At 40.4% G+C, this 25,087-nt stretch overlaps 1 pseudogene; it reads right to left on the bottom strand.

The window, feature by feature from the left end:
- Window positions 1-5,201: 5,201 nt before the first annotated feature.
- LOC112927227 (mitotic spindle assembly checkpoint protein MAD2A-like) lies at window positions 5,202-14,423 on the bottom strand (annotated as a pseudogene).
- Between the last annotated feature and the right edge of the window lie 10,664 nt (window positions 14,424-25,087).

Raw genomic sequence — 25,087 nt, 5'->3', positions numbered from 1 at the left:
TCTCTGTGACTATCATAAGTAAATTAAAAAAAAGTAGTAAAATCTCTTAAAAAAATAAATAATATTTTATAAATACAAGTATAAACAATTTAATCTTCAAGCAACTACACTAGATGGTCTCTATTAGCTCCATTTTGCAAATAAGGAAACTCACAGAAAGTTTAAATAAGTTGTCAAACGCAGGAACCCAGACAGCCTAACTCATAAGCCCACGTTTGTAACTACTTGGCCATAAAGTAACCTTTTCATCTTTCCTACCCTCAGCCTCATTTCTGTCCCCAGAGCCATCAGGCTTTTTCATGGGATTTACCTTGGGAGTGAGAGGATAAATCTCAAGGCATTATATTAATAAAGCCAGTTGCTAGCTTGGAAATTTTTAAAATGTGTTACAACAAAGCTTTATACTTCAATAGATTCTTCTAAGGTCTTAATGTGTTTCTTTAATTTCAATCACTGACCCAACTGGATTATCTCAGCAGAAATTAGGAAGTGTTAATCTACTGTAAACTGACTCAAGAAGAAGGAAGAGGAGGAGAACTGCAGTTTTTATTTCTAAAAATTGTCCTTTATTATAGTTGTATTAACATGATAGATGTCCTTCTTGCTTTCCACTACCTTAAACTTTATGCCAGATGTTAAGCCCCAGTGAACTGTGGAGTTTTGTGGGATTCTAAGGAGATTTCCTCTGTTCTAAGATAGAGGTATTCTCTTACAAATGTTGGGAGCAGGGGTCACAGTCTATTCTGTAACTATTTGTCATTTCACTGACAGTGAGTTAATAGTCATCTTCATCTTTTGACCAAATTAAATTCATTTCTTATTTCATTTCTATGTTCTTTAATAACTAAGAATGAGGAATGTGATGCCTAAAGAGGGTGTGAGCTAAGTTCAGTCCCTTTTTCTAAATTCTTCACGGGTTTCTACTAGTACAAATATCTTAATATTTTATCAAATAGATACTATTCTCTCTTTTTTAAAGACTTCATTTATTTATTCATGAGAGACAGAGAGAGAGGCAAAGACATAGGCAGAGAGAGAAGCAGGCTCTCTGTGGGGAGCCTGGTGAGGGACTTGATCCCAGGACCCCGGGATCATGACCTAAGCCAAAGGCAGACACTCAAACACTGAGCCACCCAAGGGCCCCAAGTAGATACTGTTCTTAAAAATAAAGTAATTTTTATTTTAATTTTTAAAGTACTTTTAAGTACTTTAATTTTTAAAGTAATTTTTATTTGAAAAATAACTTACTTACTATTCTATGAATATCAAAAATGATAAGGAAGGTTCCATTTGACTTCAACTCTTGTGAACACAAGTTTCTAGTGTATGAAAGAAGTGACAAAAATCCCCAAACAATTTTCACTATTATTAACATCTTGTACAACTGGAGAAATAGAATTTCTTTGTGAAGAAACAAATATTTAATTCCCCTCATTATTTCACAAGCCAAAATTCACTAATTCTGACCAAAAAAATAGGTAGAAAATAATCAACTATTTATTCAATTTCTGTTAAGTTCTGTAGTGTCAACCTAAAGATGAGACAGTCTCCAGCTGAAGCCTGAGGGTGAGCTGAGGTAAAATGGAACCTGGGTCACCCTACCCCCTTTTTATAGCTAATTGGGAAAATTAGGCACTAAACTCAGATTATTAATTTGAATAGATTGATTGAGGGTATTGATTCCTCCATGTAAGAGCAAGGCATGACAAGGATGAAATTTGTTTGGTATTTCAGGGGCTATTCCTTTTTAGTTGTTTAGTTGTTTCCTTCTAGAAAAAAAAAAAAGTAATTTTTTTTTAATATTAACAGTGATCATAAATATACCCAAATATTTACTATGGGAATGATCTCATAGTAGTTTTGTAAAGACTGTGGCAAGCATTAAGTGCTGCTTGCTACTGCTATGGATGAAATTGTGTCTCCCTCCCACTATTTTCCTGCCTTCTTACCATAAAGCCCTCTCTGCCAGTATCATCATGTTTGGAGATAAGAGCTTTTGAAGGTAATTAAGTTTAAATGGGATCATCAAGGTAAGGTCCTAATCCAGTATGATGGATGGCCTTGTAAGAAGTGGGAGAGATCTGTATGTGTGTACATACATGCATTGAGGAAATACCTTGGGGTATACAGTGAGAAGGCGGCCATGTGCAAGCAGAAAAAGAGCTCTCACCAGAACCTGACTGTGATGATATCCCGAACTTGGAATTCTAAAAATCTGTGTTCTCTCTATATCAAAGATCTTGGCTTAAAAATGAAATTCAAATGCCTGTGATCACTTACATTTTCTAATATTACCAATGTATATATAAAGTATATAAGATAATCTTTTGGGAGCTGAGTCTCTTTCAAAGAACATTAACAAAAAATTGATAAAGATTTTGTCACATAAAAACCCTTGAGTAGACATAAGGACATATCTCAAAAGCAATATGTGAAAGATGAAAAATGTTCAACTTGTTTTGTCATAATGAACCACTCGAAATAAAAATTCAGCCCTTCAATAGATGCAACTCTCTAGTGGAAAAAGAACACTGTCTTTATATAAAAATCTTTTTAGCAGAACATCGTAGGCTCTGTAAAACCCGCTGAGAGGTAAGCAGCACCCAGGACAATAAATGGTTCTAGTAAGAAAAGGAAAGTCTTCTCCTCTTCCTAAATGCTATAATAATTACAAAGATGAAAAAAAAAAAAAACATATTCCTCTTATAAATTGAATATGAGTGGTCTGCAAGGTCCTAACAACCAGGAAATGAGTCTGCTATTTGTTAGCATGTCTCTTGGGCTAAGGATGGAAGGGTACAACATGGTATGGGAGGAGGAACATGGCCTTGTGATGAAGGCAGGCCCGGGATGGAATCTCTTGTACGATTTCCCTTTGTATGACTGGGCCATTTCTGAGACTTCCTCTGTCCCCATTTTCATCTCTGCAGCCTGTGGATGATAAAAAATACTGGCCTCGGAGGACTGTGAGAAGAATTTTATTTATTCATGAGAGATACACAGAGAAAGGCAGAGACATAGTCAAAGGGTGAAGCAGGCTCCCTGTGGGGAAGCTGATGTGGGACTCGATCCCAGGATGCAGGGATCACGACCTGAGCCAAAGGCAGATGCTCAATCACTGAGCAACCCAGGTGGGTGAGGCATCTGTGACGTACCTAGTGTGGTTCCCAGCGTGCATCCCACATATTTTGGTCTCCCATACTCACCTTGGTTAAATAAAGAGAACGGTAACTAGTCTGCATTTTTAAAATAATGACTTGGCCCTCTGTCAGGAGGAGGAGAGTCTTTCATATGGACCTCATGCCAAGGCCTGGACATTCTTTTTCTCTTTGTCCTCCTTAGGACATCACCACCTTCAAGGTTACATCTATGGGCAACTTCCCTAATCTCAAATATATTTTACTGCTATCTTTGCCTCTGATTTTTTTTGATACCTATATTTCCTTCATTTTTCAATTCACTAAGCGTCTGATCTATTTCTTACCAAGCAGACTGGAGTTAGTTGTTCACTCAATGTAAAGGAAGGGTTGATTTCAATAATGAAACAATCTAGGTGTTCATGGAATGTTCTATGAAATTCAGGAGAAAAGAGAGAATAGAAGTGGTAGCACCACATAGTGAATAAAAGCCTGTGCTTTGAAATAAATAGACCTAATTTCAAATGTAGACTCTGTCAATTACTAATGTGGTAACCTGGGCAGCATTAGAACTCTGAGCATCAAGGTTCTCCAAAATAAAAATAATCCCATCTCGCAGGGTAGTTGTAAGGTTGGACAAAATTAGGTACGTAAAGTTTTTTAGCATAGTATCTGACATGTAGTAAGCCCCTGATAAATTATTAATGTAACTCAGATGAGTATAGCATTTTGCCAAATTATTACTAGCATGTCTTACCTATGACATGGCATAACTGGGATCTAGGGTGAAGGCAGTAAAAAAGAGGGGGTTAGTCTTTTCTCATGACCAAAACACTTCTTGATATTTTGTTTGTGGGAGTCTTCTTCGTCTTCCATGTTTTGTGAATAATGCAAACAGAGATGGAGTAAGTAAACAGGGGACCTTCCATGACCTGCTCCCAGACATTTACTGAGCAATCATCATGTTCTAGACTGGATATTTGATGCATTTGTGTTCAGGGTTGAGAGGAAAGTGCACACAGTTGATTCTTTCTCCTACATTCCATCTATCTGCTCCATCTTTTTAAAAAAGATTTATTTATTTATTCATGAGAAACACAGAGAGGAGAGAGAGAGAAGCAGAGACAGAGGCAGAGGGAGAAGCAGGCCCCCTGAAGAGCCTGACGTGGGACTCGATCCCAAGTCTCCAGGATCAAGCCCTGGGCTAAAGGCAGCGCTAAACCCCTGAGCCACCAGGGCTACCCTGCTCCATCTTTCCTTTTTACTAAACTGCTAAGATAGAGCCCTGATACCATCCATCAGGGCTATTGCCTCCCCTAACTAGTCTCCCTGCTTCCACTCTTGCTTACCCATCCATCTATTATCTACCAACAGTCAGAAAAATTTGCTAGAAATATAAATAAGATTTGGTCAGTCCCCTAGTTAAAAATCCTTCGGCAAAATATTTCCACTTTTTTTTTTACCATGGCCTGTGAAGACCCTGTGTGACTAAACCCCTGAGCACAGTATCATATCTGATAGCATGGCCCGCGCTCTGGGCTCTAGTCAAATCAGGCTTCCCTGAGCCCTTCTCTCTGAGGGGTCAAATTGTACCCATGTAGGCCTGCAAGTCCCTCAACCTTGACGGCTCAGGCACATTGTCTGGGAATGTGGCTGCTTCTCCTCTCATAGATTTGGTTTTAATGCTCCACCTCAGAGAGGCCCTGCTACACTCTTCCTCTCTAATACGTTCCCACCCTCTCCACACAGTCCCCTATCCACCTTCTATTAGTAGCACTAATCATTATCATTCCCCCTCTTATTTTTATCATTTGTAAGTCCCAGGCAGGAGAGACACTGGCCTGTCACATTGTCAATTGCATTCACTGCAGGGACATGACACAAAACAAGACCTCCAGAAGTACTCGTGGAATGAAGGATTCAAGCATAGGCAAACACAAAAGAAAAAAAAAATGTAATGTTTTCTTATACTAAGGGTCAATGGGAATGCAATTTTTTTGAGAATCACAAGAGCACGAAACATGGTACACCTACTTGGTATTAGACATCAGCAACGAATCGCTGTACAAGAAAAGCTGCCGCTTCTGCCTCCACCAGCCTTTCTTGAGCTCAACGGGGCCATGGATGAGCACGGTACGAGTGGCACCCTCAGATGATGTAGGGCCTTCGCTGTGGGTGTCCACCTCCACAGACGAGCTCTTCCTGCAACACATCAAACACAGAGCAGCTAGTTACTAGTCAAATACACAATATAGTTTAATGCCAAGTGTCAAGGTTCACACAACACTAAAATTTAGTCTCAACCCCCAAAGCAGAGCTCCAGAGCTCAGAATCAGGGATCCCTGAGTTACAGAAAGCTATAGAAAGAGGTGAGGTCACTTGGGGAACTGATGCAGGAGGAGGACAGTTTCAAGGATGAAGCCCTTGGGCATGCCAACACTTAGAGGTGTGGTGGAGAAAAGCAGCCAAGCTAATCGTGAGCCATTAGGTAGGCGAGAGCCAAGAAGCCAAAGGTAGAGCAGATTACAAGAAGGTGAATGAACAACAACAAACTGGACAACTTGTGGCCTAATATAAAATAAAGCAATGTGTGAAGAATTAATTACAATTTGCTTTTATGTTAAGATAAAAATGAAGATAACTGAAGATCCTGGATATTGACCCCCATCTTATCTAATTCAATATTCAAAATTGGGTAAAAATTCTCAAAGATCAGCAAACATACTGGAAACCTCAAAAAGTTTCTGAACACAAGAGTTCAGCCATTGCTTGGCTGAGCTCTGACAGGACTTCCTGGTCAAAATAGGTAAAACAACTCAATTGAACAGAATGTAAAAATTCTTTCATAAATAGGACAGGTATTTTCATAGACCCGCTGAAAATTCTCTCATGGAGAGAGAGAGTTGGCTCTCTCGTGGAGCCAAGAAAGTGCCTCCGCCTCCCCCAAGGATGTATAAAGCCTGCTCCCTTCTACTCAGTAGCACTGAATCTTCTGAACAGGAGCAGCTTTTCAGGAAGCTGGTGCTGAAGTTACTAATTAGTTTCTATGTATTAGAAGGAACAAAAAGAAAACAACACTTCATATTATTGCCGGTCTGTCTGGATGATCAGAAATAGTGTATCAGAAGACTACCTCATGCGGTGAAGCCTTGAATGACCCCCTGTAAGTTCAGCATGCTTTCTGATTGATGGGAACATCCTTTTTTCTTCAATTCGTGGGACGGGAAACCGAGTGAGTCTACAGCACTTGGCAGAGTACTGTCAAATGCTTGAAGCCTGAAGATTCCGCAGTGCTCCACGATCACTGCCATTATGATGTCACAGATTCAAGGCTCATGTCATAACTGCCAAACTGACATACTGGTTTCCCTATCTTGGCCTCCAAGTTTTGATTTTTTAAAAGTAATCTTTTTTATTTTGAGATAACTGTAGATTCATTTGCAGCTATAAGAAATAATACAGAGAGATGACATCAGTTTTTTTAAAGATGGAGTCTTCCAGAGACACTTCCATCACCACAAGGGTCCTTCCTATTACCCATTTACAACCACACAAATTTCTTTCCCCCTCCACCACCTCTTTAATCCCTGGCAATCACAAATCTGTTCTCCATGTGTATAATGTTGGCCTTTCAAAAATGTTATACAGATGGGATCACATAGTTTATGACATTTGGGGATTTGCTTTTTTCCATTTGATGTAACTGGAGACTCATCTGGACGGCTGCAAGTATTCACAGTTCATTTCTTGGTGTCCCTTAGTACTACATCATGATACGAATGTATCACAGTTTGCCTAACTACCTGTTGAAGGAGTTCGGGATTGTCTGCAGGTTTTGGCTGTCACTAACAAAGCTACTATAAACATCTGCATACAGGTTTTTGTGTCAGCATTAAGTCTTCACTTCTCTGGGCTAAATGCCCAGGACTGCAAGAGCCAGGTTATATGGTGGCTGCTATGTTTTGTTTTTTAAGAAACTGTCCAACTGTTTTCCAGAATGGCTGTGCCATTTCACAGTCTCCCTAGTACCGTATGAGTCATTCAGTTTCCCCTCATCCACATGAGCATTTGGTGTTGTCATTTTTTATTTTAGCTATTCTGATAGCTGTGTAGTGTGATATCTCACTGTGGATTTCACTTGCATTTCCCTAATGGTTAGTGATACTAAACATTGATTTGTCATCTGGGCATCTTCTTCAGTGTCACAGCATCTACAGGAGCCTGTTAAAAACATGTTACATGAAGACGGTGTTACCTTTCTACTAGGAAACTGATGGTTTTAAACTATAGAACACTTCCGAAAGAAATTGAGGAACACACAAAGAGATGGAAAATATTCCATGCTCATGGATTGGAAGAATTAATATTATGAAAATGTCAGTGTTACCCAGGGCAATTTACACGTTTAATGCAATCCCTGTCATGGACTTTCTTCAGAGTTAGAACAAATTATTTTAAGATTTGTGTGGAATCAGAAAAGACCCCGAATAGCCAGGGGAATTTTAAAAAAGAAAACCATAGCTGGGGGCATCACAATGCCAGATTTCAGGTTGTACTACAAAGCTGTGGTCATCAAGACAGTGTGGTACTGGCACAGAAACAGACACATAGATCAATGGAACAGAATAGAGAATCCAGAACTGGACCCTCAACTTTATGGTCAACTAATATTCGACAAAGGAGGAAAGACTATCTGCTGGAAAAAAAGACAGTCTCTTCAATAAATGATGCTGGGAAAATTGGACATCCACATGCAGAAGAATGAAACTAGACCACTCTCTTGCACCATACACAAAGATAAACTCAAAATGGATGTAAGATCTAAATGTGAGACAAGATTCCATCCAAATCCTAGAGAACACAGGCAACACGCTTTCTGAACTCGGCCACAGTAACTTCTTGCAAGATACATCCACAAAGGCAAAAGAAACAAAAGCAAAAATGAACTATTGGGACTTCATCAAGATAAGAAGCTTTTGCACAGCAAAGGATACAGACAACAAAACTCAAAGACAACCTACAGAATGGGAGAAGATATTTGCAAATGACATATCAGATAAAGGGCTGGTTTCCAAGATCTATAAAGAACTTCTTAAACTCAACACCAAAGAAACAAACAATCCAATCATGAAATGGGCAAAAGACATGAACACAAATCTCACAGAGGAAGACATAGACATGGCCAACATGCACATGAGAAAATGCTCTGCATCACTTGCCATCAGGAAAATGCAAATCAAAACAACAATGAGATACCACCTCACACCAGTGAGAATAGGGAAAATTAACAAGGCAGGAAACCACAAATGTTGGAGAGGATGTGGAGAAAGGGAACACTCTTACACCGTTGATGGGAATGTGAAATGGTGCAGTCACTCTGGAAAACTGCGTGGAGGTTCCTCAAAGAGTTAAAAATAGACCTGCCCTACGACCCAGCAATTGCACTGTTGGGGATTTACCCCAAAGATACAGATGCAATGAAACTCCGGGACACCTGCACCCCGATGTTTATAGCAGCAATGTCCACAAGAGCCAAACTGTGAAAGGAGCCTCGGTGTCCATCGAAAGATGAACGGATAAAGAAGATGTGGTTTATGTATACAATGAAATATTACTCAGCCATTAGAAATGACAAATACCCACCGTTTGCTTCAACGTGGTTGGAACTGGAGGGTATTATGCTGAGTGAAATAAGTCAATGGGAGAAGGACAAACATTGTATGTTCTCATTCATTTGGGGAATACAAATAATAGTGAAAGGGAATAGAAGGGAAGGGAGAAGAAATGGGTAGGAAATATCAGAAAGGGAGACAGAACATAAAGACTCCTAACTCTGGGAAACAAACTAGGAGTGGTGGAAGGGGAGGAGGGTGGGGGTGAATGGGTGATGGGCACTGAGGGGGGCACTTGACGGGATGAGCACTGGGTGTTATTCGGTATGTTGGCAAATTGAACACCAATAAAAAAAAATTTATTATTAAAAAAAATAAAAAATAAATAATAAAGCTTGATTTTATAAAACATAAAAAAAATTTGAGTTTTGTGTCACAGGAATTTAAACAGTGGCAATATACATAGCTTTGCAAGTTCGAGTTCTCCAACAAATTAAAATCAAATAATTGGAAATGTTTTCAATATGGAAAATATACAAATGAGATAAATGGCAGAGACCTCTTAGAAGCAATGTTTCATTACTTGCAGATTATGATTAGATAATTTCAGAACCTAAACAAAGACTCTCAATATTCAGACTTCTTTTCCTGTATTTTACATTTAATATCTCCCTACCTATATTCCAGAGTCAAAGTACTTGACCAAAAGGTCTGATTTAATAAGGCATTTAGCTTTATGGCAAAAGTTATCCATCTACAGTTACTACTTTCAAGGACTTGACAACAATACTGATGTGATCTGCTAGTTCCCTTTTGAACAACGTGCAATAATTTATGCCTACCCTGTATAAAGTCATACAGGTACCAAAAATGGAACAATTATGCACAGTTCAATAGATGTATAATGTTGTGTTGTTTTCCCAGTCTAAAGATTAACCAGTGAAACATAATTTATCAACTATACTTGACTTGGTTTCAGGAAAACCGCATCTGAGAACTACAAGTACATCACTGTCCTTATCTCATCCTCAGTCATTGGTGGGAATTTTATAGGCCACCATGCTATTTATTTTGTGGATAGTAGTAGTAGTAAATGAACGAAGACAGACTTCCTCAGAATTGGTAATAAACTGAGGTCCCAACTCTTCCCATTTTTCAGGTACAACCAAATCTTTGCATAAATCAGTAGGTCAAATGAACCTAAATTGGGGATAAGATCATTAAAGTACAATTATTTTTTGAAAGGTACAACTATCCTTCCTGTGTCCCTCACATGTGAGCCACCTATCATGTCAGAAAAGCTAGTTTAGCTTGATCTCTAATCAGTTATATTAGCTAATTGCACTTCTTCAATGGAAATTTTAGTACAGAAAATATTGTACTCCTTTTTACTTAATGAAAAAACTCGAGGTTTTTTTTCTTCAAAGAGAAAAGCCATTAAAGATATTTGCAGAAAGTATATAATTAATCATGAGGCAGCATGAATCTAAGCCAGAGAAAGAGAACATCTTGGTTCTGTGACCGCTGTATCCCAATGCCCAGAACCGTGTCAGGCATACAGTAGGCATTTAGGGTATATCTGATGAATGAAGGAGTAACTAAGCTAGAAAAGAAAGACACAGTTATACCTGTAAGTCTTGATTATATACAAGGAAATATGTAGAAAATAAAAGTAATGGACGAAATTACATCAAAATATTCAGGAGTACTGTAGGAAACTTTCATTCTTTCCCTATTCAGCACTTGTAAATAAATGCAACCAGCATTACTTTAGATTCATGACATTTTTCTCACTTATATACCATGACATGGATAATTAAGAAAAAATTCAACAAAACTAATTCTTAAATAGTTTAGTCTTTCCACAACAAATCTGAACCAACATGAAGTCATATAATACTTACAAGAGACTTCCAACAGCAGCAGAAACGTCACAGTAGCTGTGATCTGTCGGATCTCATCCTGGATAGCCTTCTGAGACTTTTCTCTGGGTGTGCTACTGAAGAAACCAAATGAGTTGATTCATTTTAAGTTTTAACAAGTTATTTAAAACACTGGTAAGATTATTTGTTTGATTAAATGCTTCAAAACTCAAATTAAGTAATGCATTCAAAAGGAATTTTTAAAAAACGATTATAATTTCATTTATTATTCCAGTTTTTAAGGCTGATCTTAGTATCAGGTCATTAAATAACAGATGACTAGAAAACCTGTCAAGTGCTTCAACTCAGGAAACATTCAGCATATTGTAAAATAAAGATAACAAGTAGTATCTAAGATCTTTAAATGGCATAATCCTTTCGGCATTTTTAGTAATACCTAAATGTCTAATTCTGTAGTGCTTCAAATAAGATGTTATATCAAGTTGTTTTTATAATTAAACATTTTCTAAAATAGACCAAAGGCTTCAGGAACAAACTACATATCATTATGAGAGAGAGTTGAGTTTACAAGTAAGCATGCTTAGGACAATGCTAAGAATTAGCATTTAATGAGGGGCATTTCCCATCCAGAGGATCTAAGAACCTCAGTTAAGAGTGTCTTAGGAAGTTCATAGCATTAAATGAAATACAGTAGATCTGCAGATCAAGCTAGGAGAAAGTCTAGGATAATACTTCATGGTTAAAAGTACCTTGACACAATTCATAAAATGGCCCACCTAATACATCATGTGTAGCTTACATATAGCACCATAAATACTAAAGGTTGAAATTTTTGGATTTTAGACTAAGGGCAATTATGTTAAGAGTACACTATACAAGTCCATAATAGGCACGACTCTTGTGAGCACAGTTTGTGAGTCTAATCCTTCTCCACGGAAGATGAAAGATTGAATCTAACATAGTTAGAAACAAACTACCTTATACGAAACTAGTTCAATATAGTTAGAACTCATTTAGTCAAGAGAACAAGTTTTGGAAAAAAAATCTATGAAAGTGGAAGCAATTTAATTCATACTTGCCTGTCATCTTTTGCAGTCTTGTTGCACTCAATATTAAACTGCCACCTTTCAAGGACTTCACCGCTTTCAATATTTGAGATGACTACCACCAGTTTCTGAACTGAACACTTGTATAACCAATCTGCAATACATAACAAGGCATCTTTTAAGGTTCACTGCATTCCAAAATAACTCTTCCCAGGTCTTACTTTCTACCCTTAGCAAATTCCTGCCACTGGTATTTTGGAACTCCTCCAACCTGTACAGAAAACCTGCCTCACCATAACCTAGCTCCCGTTTTCCAATTCTCAGTATCTGTACCAGATGTAGCTAGTACTGAAGGCTAAGGACAGAGTAGTGAACATGCAGTATACTCTAATCCAAGGTAAACTGCAGAAGATGAGCATTAATCTAATCACTGCAGCAATAAATGTAAAATTTTAATTGTAATAAATGCTAAGAAGGTGCAGTGTATGATCCAATGAGAGAATATTTGGAAAATTTGACTCAGGGAATTCTCACTTGTCTTCAGTTCTGCAAGTAAATACCATTAAATATGCAAAAGGTTACAGAGAGCGAACAATTTGCCTCTAAGAAGAGCAATTCCTCCATTCTAACTAAAATAAAAGGGACAGATTAAATAGGGAGGTCTACATACAACTGAGGTGAAATGTCATCAGTGTAGTCTTAAAGGAGACAACCTAAAAACCAGTAGCTTAGGCAGGGCTTGCTTCTTCATCAAATGAAGGTGACATAGATTCTTAGTTACTTCTACGTTTCAGGCTAAATAATCTGAGTATAGCCCTGGGTGATTTAGCCCTGAAGATGATAAAAATACAATTAATAGAATTTAAAAAATGAAACAGAAAAAAAAATATATATATATGACTCAGAAATTAAAAAAAATTACTGTAATGTTTTTTTGGAACTAGTTTTGGAAGGTCAAATGAGGAGCCAGGGAGAAACACCCTATAACACAGAAAAATTAGAAGTGAGACTCCTAAGTAGAGAAAAACATGGGGGGAAAAAAGAATAGATGGAGAACAAGTATTCATTCAACAAGTATTCAGTAATTTCTTGAGCTAAGAAAAAACAAAGAATGTTCAGATAGAAATGGCTAACTTACTGGCAGGATTTTAACAAAGACAAATGAAGACAGTAAGACATTAGAAAACTTTATTGGGTACTCTATTAGTAGTATTTTTTTTTAAGTTTAGTTCCCAGGCTGGATCCAATTTCATTTTCTTTTATTATAAAATAATGATGGTTTTAATCTCTAGACAGCTATAAAAAACATATCATGTTAAAAATATATAGTGGATTTCTCTCCAATAATAAACACCATCATAGTTATGTAAAATTCCAACTTGTTCCACCTGCCTACAAGAAATGCAAAAATCAAAGGGAGTTGATAGAGACAGTTTTGTGAAGCCAGATCAGATTCCTAACATCAACGTATTTAACCCACTCAAAATGTGGTAGGGAAGAGTGGACTTTCTTTCAACTTATTATTTGCTTCCTTCCGATTGAGAATCACTATATTTGTGATTGCAGTGTTTTACACCTCTTTGTATAGAGCTGAAAAATGAACATCAAGATGCCAGAAATTATGGGTCCAAGAAGGCCTGCAAAACTCAAAATGGTTTTCAACAATTAAATACCTTTCAGTTGTTCCACTACATTATTGAGTTATTTTATGAGCTCAGGATCAGTTGTTACAAGCAAGGTGAGTCCGTATTTCTGCACTCCGGTAGAGGTTTCAGATGGATATATGCCACGCTGATATAAATTGCTGTTGATGCCAAATACTGAAAACAAAAGGAATGTTAAAGTCATTTTCACTTTGTAACTCTGGAAAATAAAACCTATTTAGATGTGGCTGCGGTTTCATTCATGGTATCAAACCGAAAAAAGCTAAATGTACGTTTGTGGGTGTCTTGCTGAAAGCAGAGTAGGTGAAAAGTGCCACTGAAAATCCTTAAAAATGTTGCTTCTAAGTGAAAAGAACACGATACCTGCGTTTATGCAGAAATAAAAATGCCAAACTGCATTAACCTAGGGTCAAAGTAGAACTACAAGCTCACAGGTAATGCAAGCCCCAATTCAGGTTATGTGACCACAAGGTGCTGAAATAGGCTTTTGCGTCTGGATTAGCAACTAATTAACCGGTCCAATGCTCCAGAGCAAGCCTCTCCCTCACTTTTCCCTCCTCTTCTCCTGACGGAGTCTATCAGAGGGTACAAACATGGCCTGGTCCAGGACAGAGTTTCCTAAATCTAGTCCATCGCCGTCAGCGCCGGAATCAAAGCTTGGTGGATGGGGTGTGCAAAATGTACTGGGGCTCCACCCGCTCGGGGTGGGGGTGGGGGTGGGGGTGGGGGTGGGGGTGGGGGTGGGGCTGGGGCCGGGGCTGGGAAGCCCGTCGGACCCGCAGTTTAAAGCCAGGCTGCTGGGGGAGGGGCCGGCGCGAGGCAGGCCTGGGCAGCACCTGGGCTTCCCGCTGCACCAGGAGAAGGCGCCTAGATTCTCCAGCCAGGGGGGCGCTGCAGCAGAGAGCCGGCCCCCCACCCCCGTCCCCCGCCTCCGGGGTCGGGCCGGGGCCTCCAGGGCCGCCGGGCCTCAGCTCTCCCCGCCCTCTGGCCTGCGCGAGGGGGACTTACAGAAGAACTCGGCCACCATTTCGGCGCTCCCGCGCAGGGTGATGCCTTGCTCCCGGGAGAGCTGCAGCGCCATGGCCAGGCCTACGGACGAGGGAGCGGCTGCGACCCGGCAGACGGCGACGCCACCGCCTCCAACGGATCCCCCAGCCACTCGTTTGGAAAATAACGACGCAGCACGCCCCGGGCCCTCCGCGCAGGCGCGACGAGCCTCTCGGCCCGCCCAGCGCCTGTCTCCTCGCCCGCCGGAGAGCGGCGCCTCGCGCAGGCGCAGTGGGTAGGCGTGGTCAGGCACTTCCGGGTCTTCGGGGCTCGGCAGGGTCCCCGCGGGGCACCTGTACTTGTGGTCGCGGGGCCGCAGCTGGGGCGGGACGACCGCTCCCGAGGCCTGCGGAGTGAGCGGCCCAGGATCCCAGTTCGTCAGTTTCAAAGCTATTTTCTTTACTTTTTTTTTTTTTTTGGTTCAAAGCTATTTTCGAATCCCTCTTAAATTATGAGGGACTTGGCCTCATCTGCTTTTGCTCCTTTTCTTTCTCACCAAAATCTATTCCATATATCTTCTTGCAAAATATTCATTTTAATCTCATCTCCTTACTCCCTCTTCCCTGGTTGCCTATTGATTTCTTATTCAGCTGAACTGCTGGTCCATTTTCATTCATCTACGTTATTACTGATTTCTAGTCCTGGTTCCTATCACTTCCAATGAACACCTGATTTTGACATCCCTGTGACTTTGGGTTTTGGTGTATTCTCCCATTCTCCACTCCCTGATGCAAGAGTGTTTCTTATTTATTCATTGTCTACTAATTCAATAACTGTTTATTGGTTGTTATGCCAACCACCATGCTAGGCACTACAAAAAGAGTGATGAACATTCAAGGGCTCTCACAGTGTACAATAGCTCCTTGTCTATCTCCTTGCAGGGCTTCAGATATTTCAAAACTGCTTCATCCAAGCAGTTCTTGGTACTTCCCCTTATACCTTAGATGCCTTGCGTAGTAGTCAGCATTCAAAGATGATCTCCAGGAGCACAGCTCCCAGGCCTCGAGCCCGGACGCAGCTCCCCGTCCCCGAGTGCAGCTCCCCCGGCCCGCGCGCAGCTCCCCGTCCCCGAGTGCAGTTCCCCCGGCCCGCGCGCAGCTCCCCCAGCCCGAGCGCAGCTCCCCGTCCCCAAGGGGAGCTCCCGCCCGCGCTCAGCTCTCCAGCCCCAGTGCAGCTCCCCGAGCCCGAGTGCAGCTCCCCGCCCCCAGTGCAGCTCCCCGGCCCGCGCGCAGCTCCCTGTCCCCGAGGGGAGCTCCCGCCCGCGCTCAGCTCCCCGGCCCCAGTGCAGCTCCCCGGCCCGCGCGCAGCTCCCCGAGCCTGAGCGCAGCTCCCTGTCCCCGAGGAGAGCTCCCGCCCGCGCTCAGCTCCCCGGCCCCAGTGCAGCTCCCCGGCCCCAGTGCAGCTCCCCGAGCCCGAGTGCAGCTCCCCGGCCCGCGCGCAGCTCCCCGGCCCCGAGTGCAGCTCCCCGGCCCCGAGTGCAGCTCCCCGGCCCCGAATGCAACTCCCCGGCACCGAGTGCAGCTCCCCGTCCCCGAGCGCAGCTCCCCGTCCCCGAGGGGAGCTCCCGCCCGCGCTCAGCTCCCCGGCCCGCGCGCAGCTCCCCGAGCCCCAGTGCAGCTCCCCGGCCCGCGCGCAGCTCCCCGGCCCGAGTGCAGCTCCTCCTCCCGGGCGCAGCTCCCCGGCCCGCGCGCAGCTCCTCGAGCCTGAGCGCAGCTCCCCGGCCCCGAGGGGAGCTCCCGCCCGCGCTCAGCTCCTCGGCCCCAGTGCAGCTCCCCGCGCTCAGCTCCCCGGCCCCGCGCCCAGCTCACGGCCCGCGAGGGCAGCCGGCGAGGGGAGCGGCAGGACGGCGCGAGGCTGGGGGCCCGCGGGCGCTGCCGCGCGCTGCCGGGCGGGAGGCTGGGGGGCCGGGGTCGTGGCCGCGCCCCGGACCGGGTCGGCCCGGGCCCGGGGGCGGCGGCGGCTCCTCGCGCGGCTCTGGGGGCGCGGACACCCCGGCAGAGCCCCCCCGGGGTGGGGCACGGCAGCCGGGAGCATCACCACGCCGTCCGCCCTGCCGGCGCCTTCCCGCCCGGCCACTTGAAGGACCCCAAGAGGCTGCACTGCAAAAACGGGGGCTTCTTCCTGCGGATCCACCCCGAGGGCCGGGTGGACGGGTCCGGGAGAAGAGCGATCCTCACGTCAAATTGCAAGTTCAACTAGAAGAGAGAGGCGTTGTGTCCGTCAGAGGAGTACGTGCAAATCGCTATCCTGCTACGAAGGAAGGTGGAAGGTTACTGGCTTCTCGATGTGTTACCGACAAGTGCTTCTTTTTTGAGCGATTGGAATCGAAGACCTCCAACACCTACCGGTCAAGGAAATGCTCCAGTCGCATGTGGCGCTGGAACGAACTGGGCAGTAGAAACTTGGACCAAAAACAGGACCTGGGCAGAACGCTATACCTTTTCTTCCAATGTCTGCTAAGAGCTGATCTAAATGGCAGCATCTGATCTCATTTCACATGAAAGAAGACGTATGTTTTAGAAATTTGTTAATGAAAGAAAAGAAAAAATGTGTACAGTTATCTGCTCGGTTTGGATAAATGGTCAGATAACCTTTTATCTAAGAGTAAATATTTAATCATTGCCTTACTAAAGAAAAGGTAACAAAAATGCCTGGAAAATGTATAGACTTCCACCTTTTATATTGCATTTGCCTTTATCTAGTAAAGCTTACTTAGAGCTACACTCTCTTCCTTACATTTGCTTCATTTGAAAAGAGGCTTTTAAAATTTGCACATTTTCTTCAAGTAAGTTTTCTTCATGTAAATTATACTCTGTAAATTGTTTTCTGAGAAAATTAAAATCAGATATTTAGTTAACCCCCAAATGTCCACTATTTATAATATGGCACACATTATTCTGCACGTACAATTTACTTAAGATTTTTTAAAATATGCAAATATGGATTTAATCCATTCCTGTCATAGTTCTGTAATTGTCTGTCAGTTCCTTGTGATAGTTTATAGAACAAGCCTGTGTAAACTGCTGGAAGTTCTTCCGTGGTGAAATCAATCTTGTCAAACCCTTCTCTGTACCCATAGAGCAGCAGCCTAGCCGCTCTGCTGGTGATGGGAGTTGTATTTTCAGTCTTGATCAGGTCATTGAGATCCATCCATTCACACCTTAAGCATTCATGCTGGCAAAAATTTATGGTGAATGAATATGGCTTTAAGCGACAGATGATATACATATCTGACTTCCCAAAAGCTCCAGGATTGGCATGCTGTTGCCGAATGCTCAGGAGGAACTTGAACTCTGATTTTATACCAGTCTCTTCAAAAACTTCTCGAACTGCTGTGTCTCAAACTTCTGTGATCCCCAAAGGATCACATTTTGAGAATTTTAATCACCAAAGATTTTCAGATAAAGTAGCACTATCCAAAGGTTGAAAAGCAAAACTTCAACATAAACTCTTTGCCTTCTGGACATCCTGAAATACTAAAGTATTTTCTTACAACTATACATCTTAGAAGCTTTTGAAATAGCGAATATTTCTTTGGCTGCTATTTGTAGGCTTACCCACCTGGTATGTATATCTTGGAGGTCACATTTTTAATCTCTTCTGACTCTATTTCCCAAAAGTTGAAAACACAGGTTCTTGCCGTTAACACTCTTACATATTTCTTCATTATTTCCTGTTTGTGATCATCCATCAAAACTGCCTAAATTTATACATATCAGTACTGAGAAAAATTGATTCATTCTTCCTTACAAAAGTCTGTAGAGCTGCAGAATGTACTGAGCTGTGAAAAGTTCAAAACCTTCCTGGTGATTTTGGGTGGGACTGTCAAGCCTCTAAAGTCATAGAAGAGTTTCATTTATAACCATTTTGTCATGCTCCCCTAATTATTCTGTCAGGGGAATCCCAGTAGTAATTTTTGGCATTCCCTTTCGTTTCTTGAGATTCCAAAGAACTATTTTATCAAAAGTGTCAAAAAGAAAAGAAAAGAAAAGCTTGCAATTTACAGAATTTTATAATACAACATGGATTTCACATTTTATAAGCTTGATTTTTCAATATTATGCAAATTTCTGGGACAGGATTTTGATCACCATTAATATTTCTGTGGTTGCTTTTTCTAAATCTCCAGAAGAACCCCCTAAATGGGCTTTCTCTAATTTTGTGATGCTTTGTCAGTGTCTCCTAAAGTGTTTATGAGAAACTCTTTAAAAAGCTGCCTTCTTTGCTAAGTTTGCTTAGAAGCTTCCCAATTTCACAATTGTCACAGGCATAGATTTTTGTTCAAACACCTCTATTCAGTGTTTCTATTTCCTTGTTTGTCAAATAGAAAATTATACTGGTGAAGAATAGGTAAGGAAGAAGAAATCAAGGGAAAACATCTCAATTTTCCTGTAGTTGGACTATTGCCTTGTCTTAACAATTGCCTACATAAGCTCATGTTTGTTTTCTAAGAAACAGCTATAGCAATATGCACAGGAAAAACAAAGTGTTCTAAAATGTAAGACATTTGTCCACCATTTTGAATTACATGCTGACTTCCCCTTGAGATTTTCCATAGATTAAACATGGTTTGAAATTACTGTTTTAAACTAAAAACATTAAAAAAAGAATTTATGTGAATAAAAGGAGAATCTTCCTTAAGAAAGATAATCTTCAGCTGGGAATACAATAGATGTTTATTAAATTTGTTACAGGTTGTGTCACTAGTCTTAAGTGAAATCAGCAAATGATATTTACAATTTAACTATTCTTGAAATGTTTACTCTGTCATCACTTTTAAAAAAATAACCATGGGGGTTCTGTTAAACTCTTACTACCACTAATCAAGAATTTGGCATTTCAGTCAGAATCTAGCCTTTTTTATATATCATGGAGGCACAGGACAGACTAGTGAGTGAATCTACCCTACTCAGCAGTCACTTGAGCTGTTGATTAGAAATCAGCACTGCCTGGGTAGTTTGATCAGTTTAACTTGAATCAACATATTATGGACTAAACATTGATTGGGTATATAAGTGCTTTTGCATCCAGGGTATGAGTGACTCCTTCCTCCTCAAAATGGAAATCTTTACCCCACAGCTTTTTTGCCATGAATTTAAATTTTGTTATCCAGATAAACTGCTTTATTCTGTTGTACCTATATTTAACATACTGTAAGCTCAAGTGAAATAACATTTACTATTTTATATGTTTAAGGAACGTAGGAAAAAACAAGAAGTTTTCGGGTTTTTTTTTTTTTTTTTTTTTGCTGAGAGATATGTTTAAATATGTCACAGTGTTTTTGTTTAGTTACAGGACAGTGGAATGGAGTTTATTTTGTTATTTCTAGTTTGTAATATTTAACAAGTTGAAATAAAATAGGAAAAACTGCAGAATGTCGATTTCCCTGGTCTTTCCCTCTGATTCTGGTGCACTGATGAGCTCTGAACAGACCCCCTGCTGCTTTCTGGTCTTTGACCATGCAGGAGATTCTCTTCCTGTCGATGGTAATGATGATATTTTAGAAAGGCATTTCTCTGTTTTTAACCTTGTAGATACTTTTGTACTATTACGGTATTATATTAAAGCCTGAAGATTGTATTCTATTTTGTATATGCCCCCCCTTAATATTTTAAGTGCTTCATTTACCTAGTATTATCAAAGAATGAAGGATTCCAAACAAATGTGTTTCCCAGTTAACTAGAGTTTACTACTCAAGAGCTAATAGGAATGTGTGCACATTTGTGATGGTTGTATTCCTAAGATATATACACTCCTAAATACAGAGTTTAAAGAAAATAATTTCAATACTTAGGTAATTTGGCTCATCCTCAAGGATAATCTGTTGTGTTGTAAGACAGAATTGCTCTAATATGGACATAGTCTGAAGAATTCTATTGTCAGTTATCATTTCTAGCTGCTTTCAGGGTTTTATCAGTTCTAAGGGAAAGCTTTAATTTACATACTCCTAAGCAATATGATGAATGCCAGGTGCTTTTCTTGTAACTCCTCATGGTTGAGGTATATATATGCTCTCTAGATAGGTAGGGTTGTTGTGCCAACCACAAATACTTAATTCAGAATTCACTACTTTTTCTGTTTGTTTTTGTTTTTTAATTTGGACTTGAAGTGTTCTGGAGTACACTTAAACCTAAAATCATGTATACTTGGCTTGAAAATGTGTTCTTCATTTGCATTTAAATATAAGTAAACTGAAAATTCACAAGATCCATAGAAACTCAAAAGGAAAAAGTCAATTCATTTGAGAAGGCAAGATGCAGAGGAGGAAGCTAAACATACTTCCTGTAGCCTAATTTTTGCCCACTATAGATTGGGTAAGGATGTAAGACATAAATTTAACTAGTTCACATACACTCTCATATGTCACATAAGGATAGTATGAGATAATTAGGTGTTCCAAAACAAATGGCTCCCTCTTTCACTACTTGCACTACCACAAAATCTGTTATTTCAACAGAAGACCTAAGCAATGGAATCTAAGCAGAAGATCCTTAAATACCTAAAGGCCAAAATTTGCTATGGACATATCTCAGTGTAGTAAATTTACTTATGGTTTGTTAGGAGTTGGCTATTTACTGTTTATAGGGCATTTTCATCTATGTAACATTTTAAAAAACAAGTTTCAAATATATATACATTTTAAAATATTTATAAATAACCTAGGAAGTTGCCTTTATATATAAATGTTGGCTAAGTAGGGGACATGCATATGGAGGAAAAAAAATCATGGAGAAATAATACTGAGATCAAATGAGGCATCTTGATTTATTATGATGCAGACTGCATTTGACCCAGTCAAGGGTCAGGAATAGGTAGGAAAACTCTGTCTTTATTCTTTCTTCTATTTACTGTAAAATCAGTAACATGAAGAGTTCTTAGCTTATTTCACATTTCCCTGTTTGAAATATTGAGCTCAGGAAGTTGTTTTAGGGAGTTTTCATTTAAGACTTTCTTGTAGGAGACATTTTACTAAGTTTTGACTTCCTGATATTTAAAATAAATAGTAGATAAAGAGGAGAATTAAGTCACTACTGCTCTATAGGTGACTTTATAAATACTTATTTTGAGGTTCATTTAAAAGTTACTGTTCATCCTTGCGGGGTGAAATGGTCAAGAATTTGTGTTTTCTTATAGTTTAATTCCAGTAACAATATTAGTCAAATCCAAAATAACCCTTGATTGCTAAAATTTTCTAATGTATATGCAAAGATTTTTATTTCTTTTTCCACTCGAGCAACTGGTTAGTGATTTTTCTCTGATCCTTTCAGACCTTTATTTCCCTAGATTCCCCAATAATTGTATGAGGTCTAATTTCTACAATGAATTCCTTAGTCCTTAATGTCCACAGTGGTTCTGATTCTTAAATGGAACCGTGGTCAGTATGGGGAATAAGGGAAGAAAATGATGGAAGGTTTCCGGGCCACTGGTTTGGAGATGAACTACATGGATGTATATGAAGAATATAAAAAATACAGCTAAAGACATATATCTAAAGTTCTTGAAAAGACCCCCTGCCCAAAGGCTCTCAAAAGCATGGAAGAAGCACTGAATTAATCTAGAGAACTCAGATATCTAGGGAAGTTCTTATTCCCAATGCAGGACTCTCTTCTTTCTTTTCTTTCTTTTCTTTCTTTCTTTCTTTCTTTCTTTCCTTCCTTCTTTCAGATTTCTTTTATTTATTTATTTATTTGACAGAGACAGAGAGAGCACAAGTAGGGGGAACAGTAAAGGGAGACGGAGAAGTAGGCTCCTTGCTGAGCAGGGAGCCTGATGCAGGGCTGGATCCCAGGACCCTGAGACCATGATATGAGCTTAAGGCAGACGCTAAACCAACTAAGCCACTCAGATGCTCCCAGAACTCACTTTCTTTCCTTCTTTTTTTGAAGATTTTATTTATTTATCATGAGAGACACACAGAGAGAGGCAGAGACATAATCAGAGGGAGAAGCAGGCTCCCTGTGAGGAGCCTGTTGTGGGACTCTATCCCAGGATCCCAGGATCACAACCAGAGCCAAAAGCAGACACTCAACCACTGAGCCACCCAGGTGTCCCAGCAGGGACTTTCATTAAGACTTCTATCTCTGGGATCCCTGGGTGGCACAGCGGTTTGGCGCCTGCCTTTGGCCCAGGGCGCGATCCTGGAGACCCGGGATCGAATCCCACATCAGGCTCCCGGTGCATGGAGCCTGCTTCTCCCTCCGCCTGTGTCTCTGCCTCTCTCTCTCTCTCTCTGTGACTATCATAAATAAAAATAAAAAATAAAAAATAAAAAAGACTTCTATCTCTAAGTCACAGCTTCATCCACTTTACTACTCTGGCTGTGCATACTCTAGGGATAAATCTGTCTTTGGATGTATCAGGTACTATCCTCAGAGAAGTCATGGCCATAAGTATTTTATCCAAGATCTTCACTTCTTTTTGTTGTTGTTGTTGTAATATCACTTTCTAATATTTTATAATTTACTAATAGGCTATGTTTATTGTTTATTTTCTGTATCTCCCACTGGAATGTAAGCTCCACAGGGGCAAGTCTTGGCTCTCTGTACCTTAATGCAAATAAAATACCTAGACTGTGGTCCTAACTGTGGCACATAGTAAGGACCCTTAAAATAGTTGTGGAGTTAAACATAGTGAGATTCAGCAATTGCAGTATAACGGGCTCTATTATATGTATTCAGAATCAGAAACAAATGTGCAAAAGATATGAAAAAACTTAGTTGTAGAAGGTATTGGTCATATGGGACATGATATAATCAGAGTTAATGTGCTTACAGCTTTTGGGTCCAGACATGATGAATGTTATTCAATGCACACCAGAACTGCAGCCACCTGTTGTCCTAACAATGATAGAAGCAGCGATCTCAAAATATGAGAAGAGGCAAACAAAGCATGATTTAGAAGGGATACTCAAGTACTAGCATCTGAAATAATTTACCCTTTGTGTAACATTTCAGGACGCAGAATTTCCAAGAATTGAGATATTTTAGACTTTAGTAGCTATTGCCGGCTTCCAACCTGGTAGATACTATTGTATGAAGTATTTTTGGTGCTTTCACTCATTTTATCCTTTCACAAGCCAGCAAAAAGATCTTATCATTCTGCAAATTAGGAAACTGAGATACAGAAATGCTATCTAACATCCTCAGTGTCAACCAGATAGGTAAATGAACTTGCTTGTAACAGGCTACATCCTAAGACTTGTTTCTTTGGTAAACATACATCTAAAAAAATTGCAGAGAATTTTTGTTTTCTTATTTGTAGTTGCAACATGGATAATCTCACTCTCTTGCCCACTCTTTCCTTCTAAAAGAGGATTCTTTGCTTTTGCGGATAGTTCTTGAGCTCTTCTTTTTGTTGTATGGAATGCAAATACTGAGAGGATAGAAAAGCTGAAAAGACAGAGGTTAATATAGATCCACATAATAAAACTCTGACCAATGAAGAGAGTGGCAAAAGCCTACCTTGCTTGAATTTATGGCTCAGTTTTTTGGAAGATCTTAAAGACAAATTTTGGAGCTAAGTTGGTATCAAGGCAATATGGAGGATCAGATGGGAAATTAGGTTTTAAAGAAATGTAACTAATTAGAGCACCTGAGTGGCTCAGAGTTTGTCTGCCTTCAGCTCAGGTCCTGATCCCGGGGTCCTGAGATCAAGTCCTGTGTTGGGCTCCCTGTAGGGGATTTTAAGATTAAAATCTTAAAAAAAAAAAAAAAAAAAGAAATGTAACTAAGTATTCTGAAAGTAGTCCACCTCCAGCACATTCAGGAGAGATGGTTGTAAAAGATTAAATAGTGTCTATCTACTTTTTAGTTGCCAGACAATTGTTCCTTTGAATGAAAGTCCACATGGGATTGGATCACAAAGTGGCTTGCTTATATGGATTATGTTTTGAAAAGACGGAAAATTAATAATTAGCTCCATCATTACCCAAGTCTGAAATCATAAAATAATCCGATACCTCTTCTATTAGCTATCTATTGTTACATAGTAAATCATCCCAAAATGTAGTAGCTAAAAACAATAATAGGAGCTTATTATGTCTTCGAGTTTCATCCCCATGTGGACCTCCCTATGGGACTTTTAAGTAGCCTCATAACATGGTGGCTGGCCACCCACAGAGTAGGCAAACCAAGAGAGGTGGTGAAAGCTGCTTTTATGACTTACCCTTGGAAGTCACATGCCATCATCTCTACCACATCCTACTGGTCACACAGGTCAGCTCTAACATGAGAGGGACTCACCAAAGCATGAATACCAGAAAGCAAGGATCACTATAGGGAGGGGACTCATCTTAGAGACTGGCAACTACACTTCCCTGTTTCTTTCTCCCTAAATGCAAATGGTCTCTGAATACGGACTGTTCTTCCTCTATGCCTCTTCCTATTTCCACTATCTGTACTATTTAACTCCTTCACTTTATCTTGAGTATGCCCTGACTAATGCAATGGTCTCTTAATTGGTTTTCTTACCTCCAATTCACTCCATATCTCTTTTTACCATATTTATCATTCTTCTTTAACAGAGCTTATTCTAAAAAAAACCCAAACACAACAACAACAACAGAACTTGTTCTATAATTATAATTAGTTACATATATTTCTACCCATTTATTTCCCAACTAGGTTGACGGGTTTTGAAGGTAGTTATCATTGCGTATATTTGCATGTTTCACAGCGCCTCAACTGTGCCTCAGAAAGG

Source organism: Vulpes vulpes, chromosome 6, assembly GCF_048418805.1.
Source record: "Vulpes vulpes isolate BD-2025 chromosome 6, VulVul3, whole genome shotgun sequence".
NCBI classification, from domain to species: Eukaryota; Metazoa; Chordata; class Mammalia; order Carnivora; family Canidae; genus Vulpes; species Vulpes vulpes.
The sequence above is the reverse complement of the archived record's forward strand: the minus strand, read 5'-3'. Positions and strand labels throughout refer to the sequence as shown.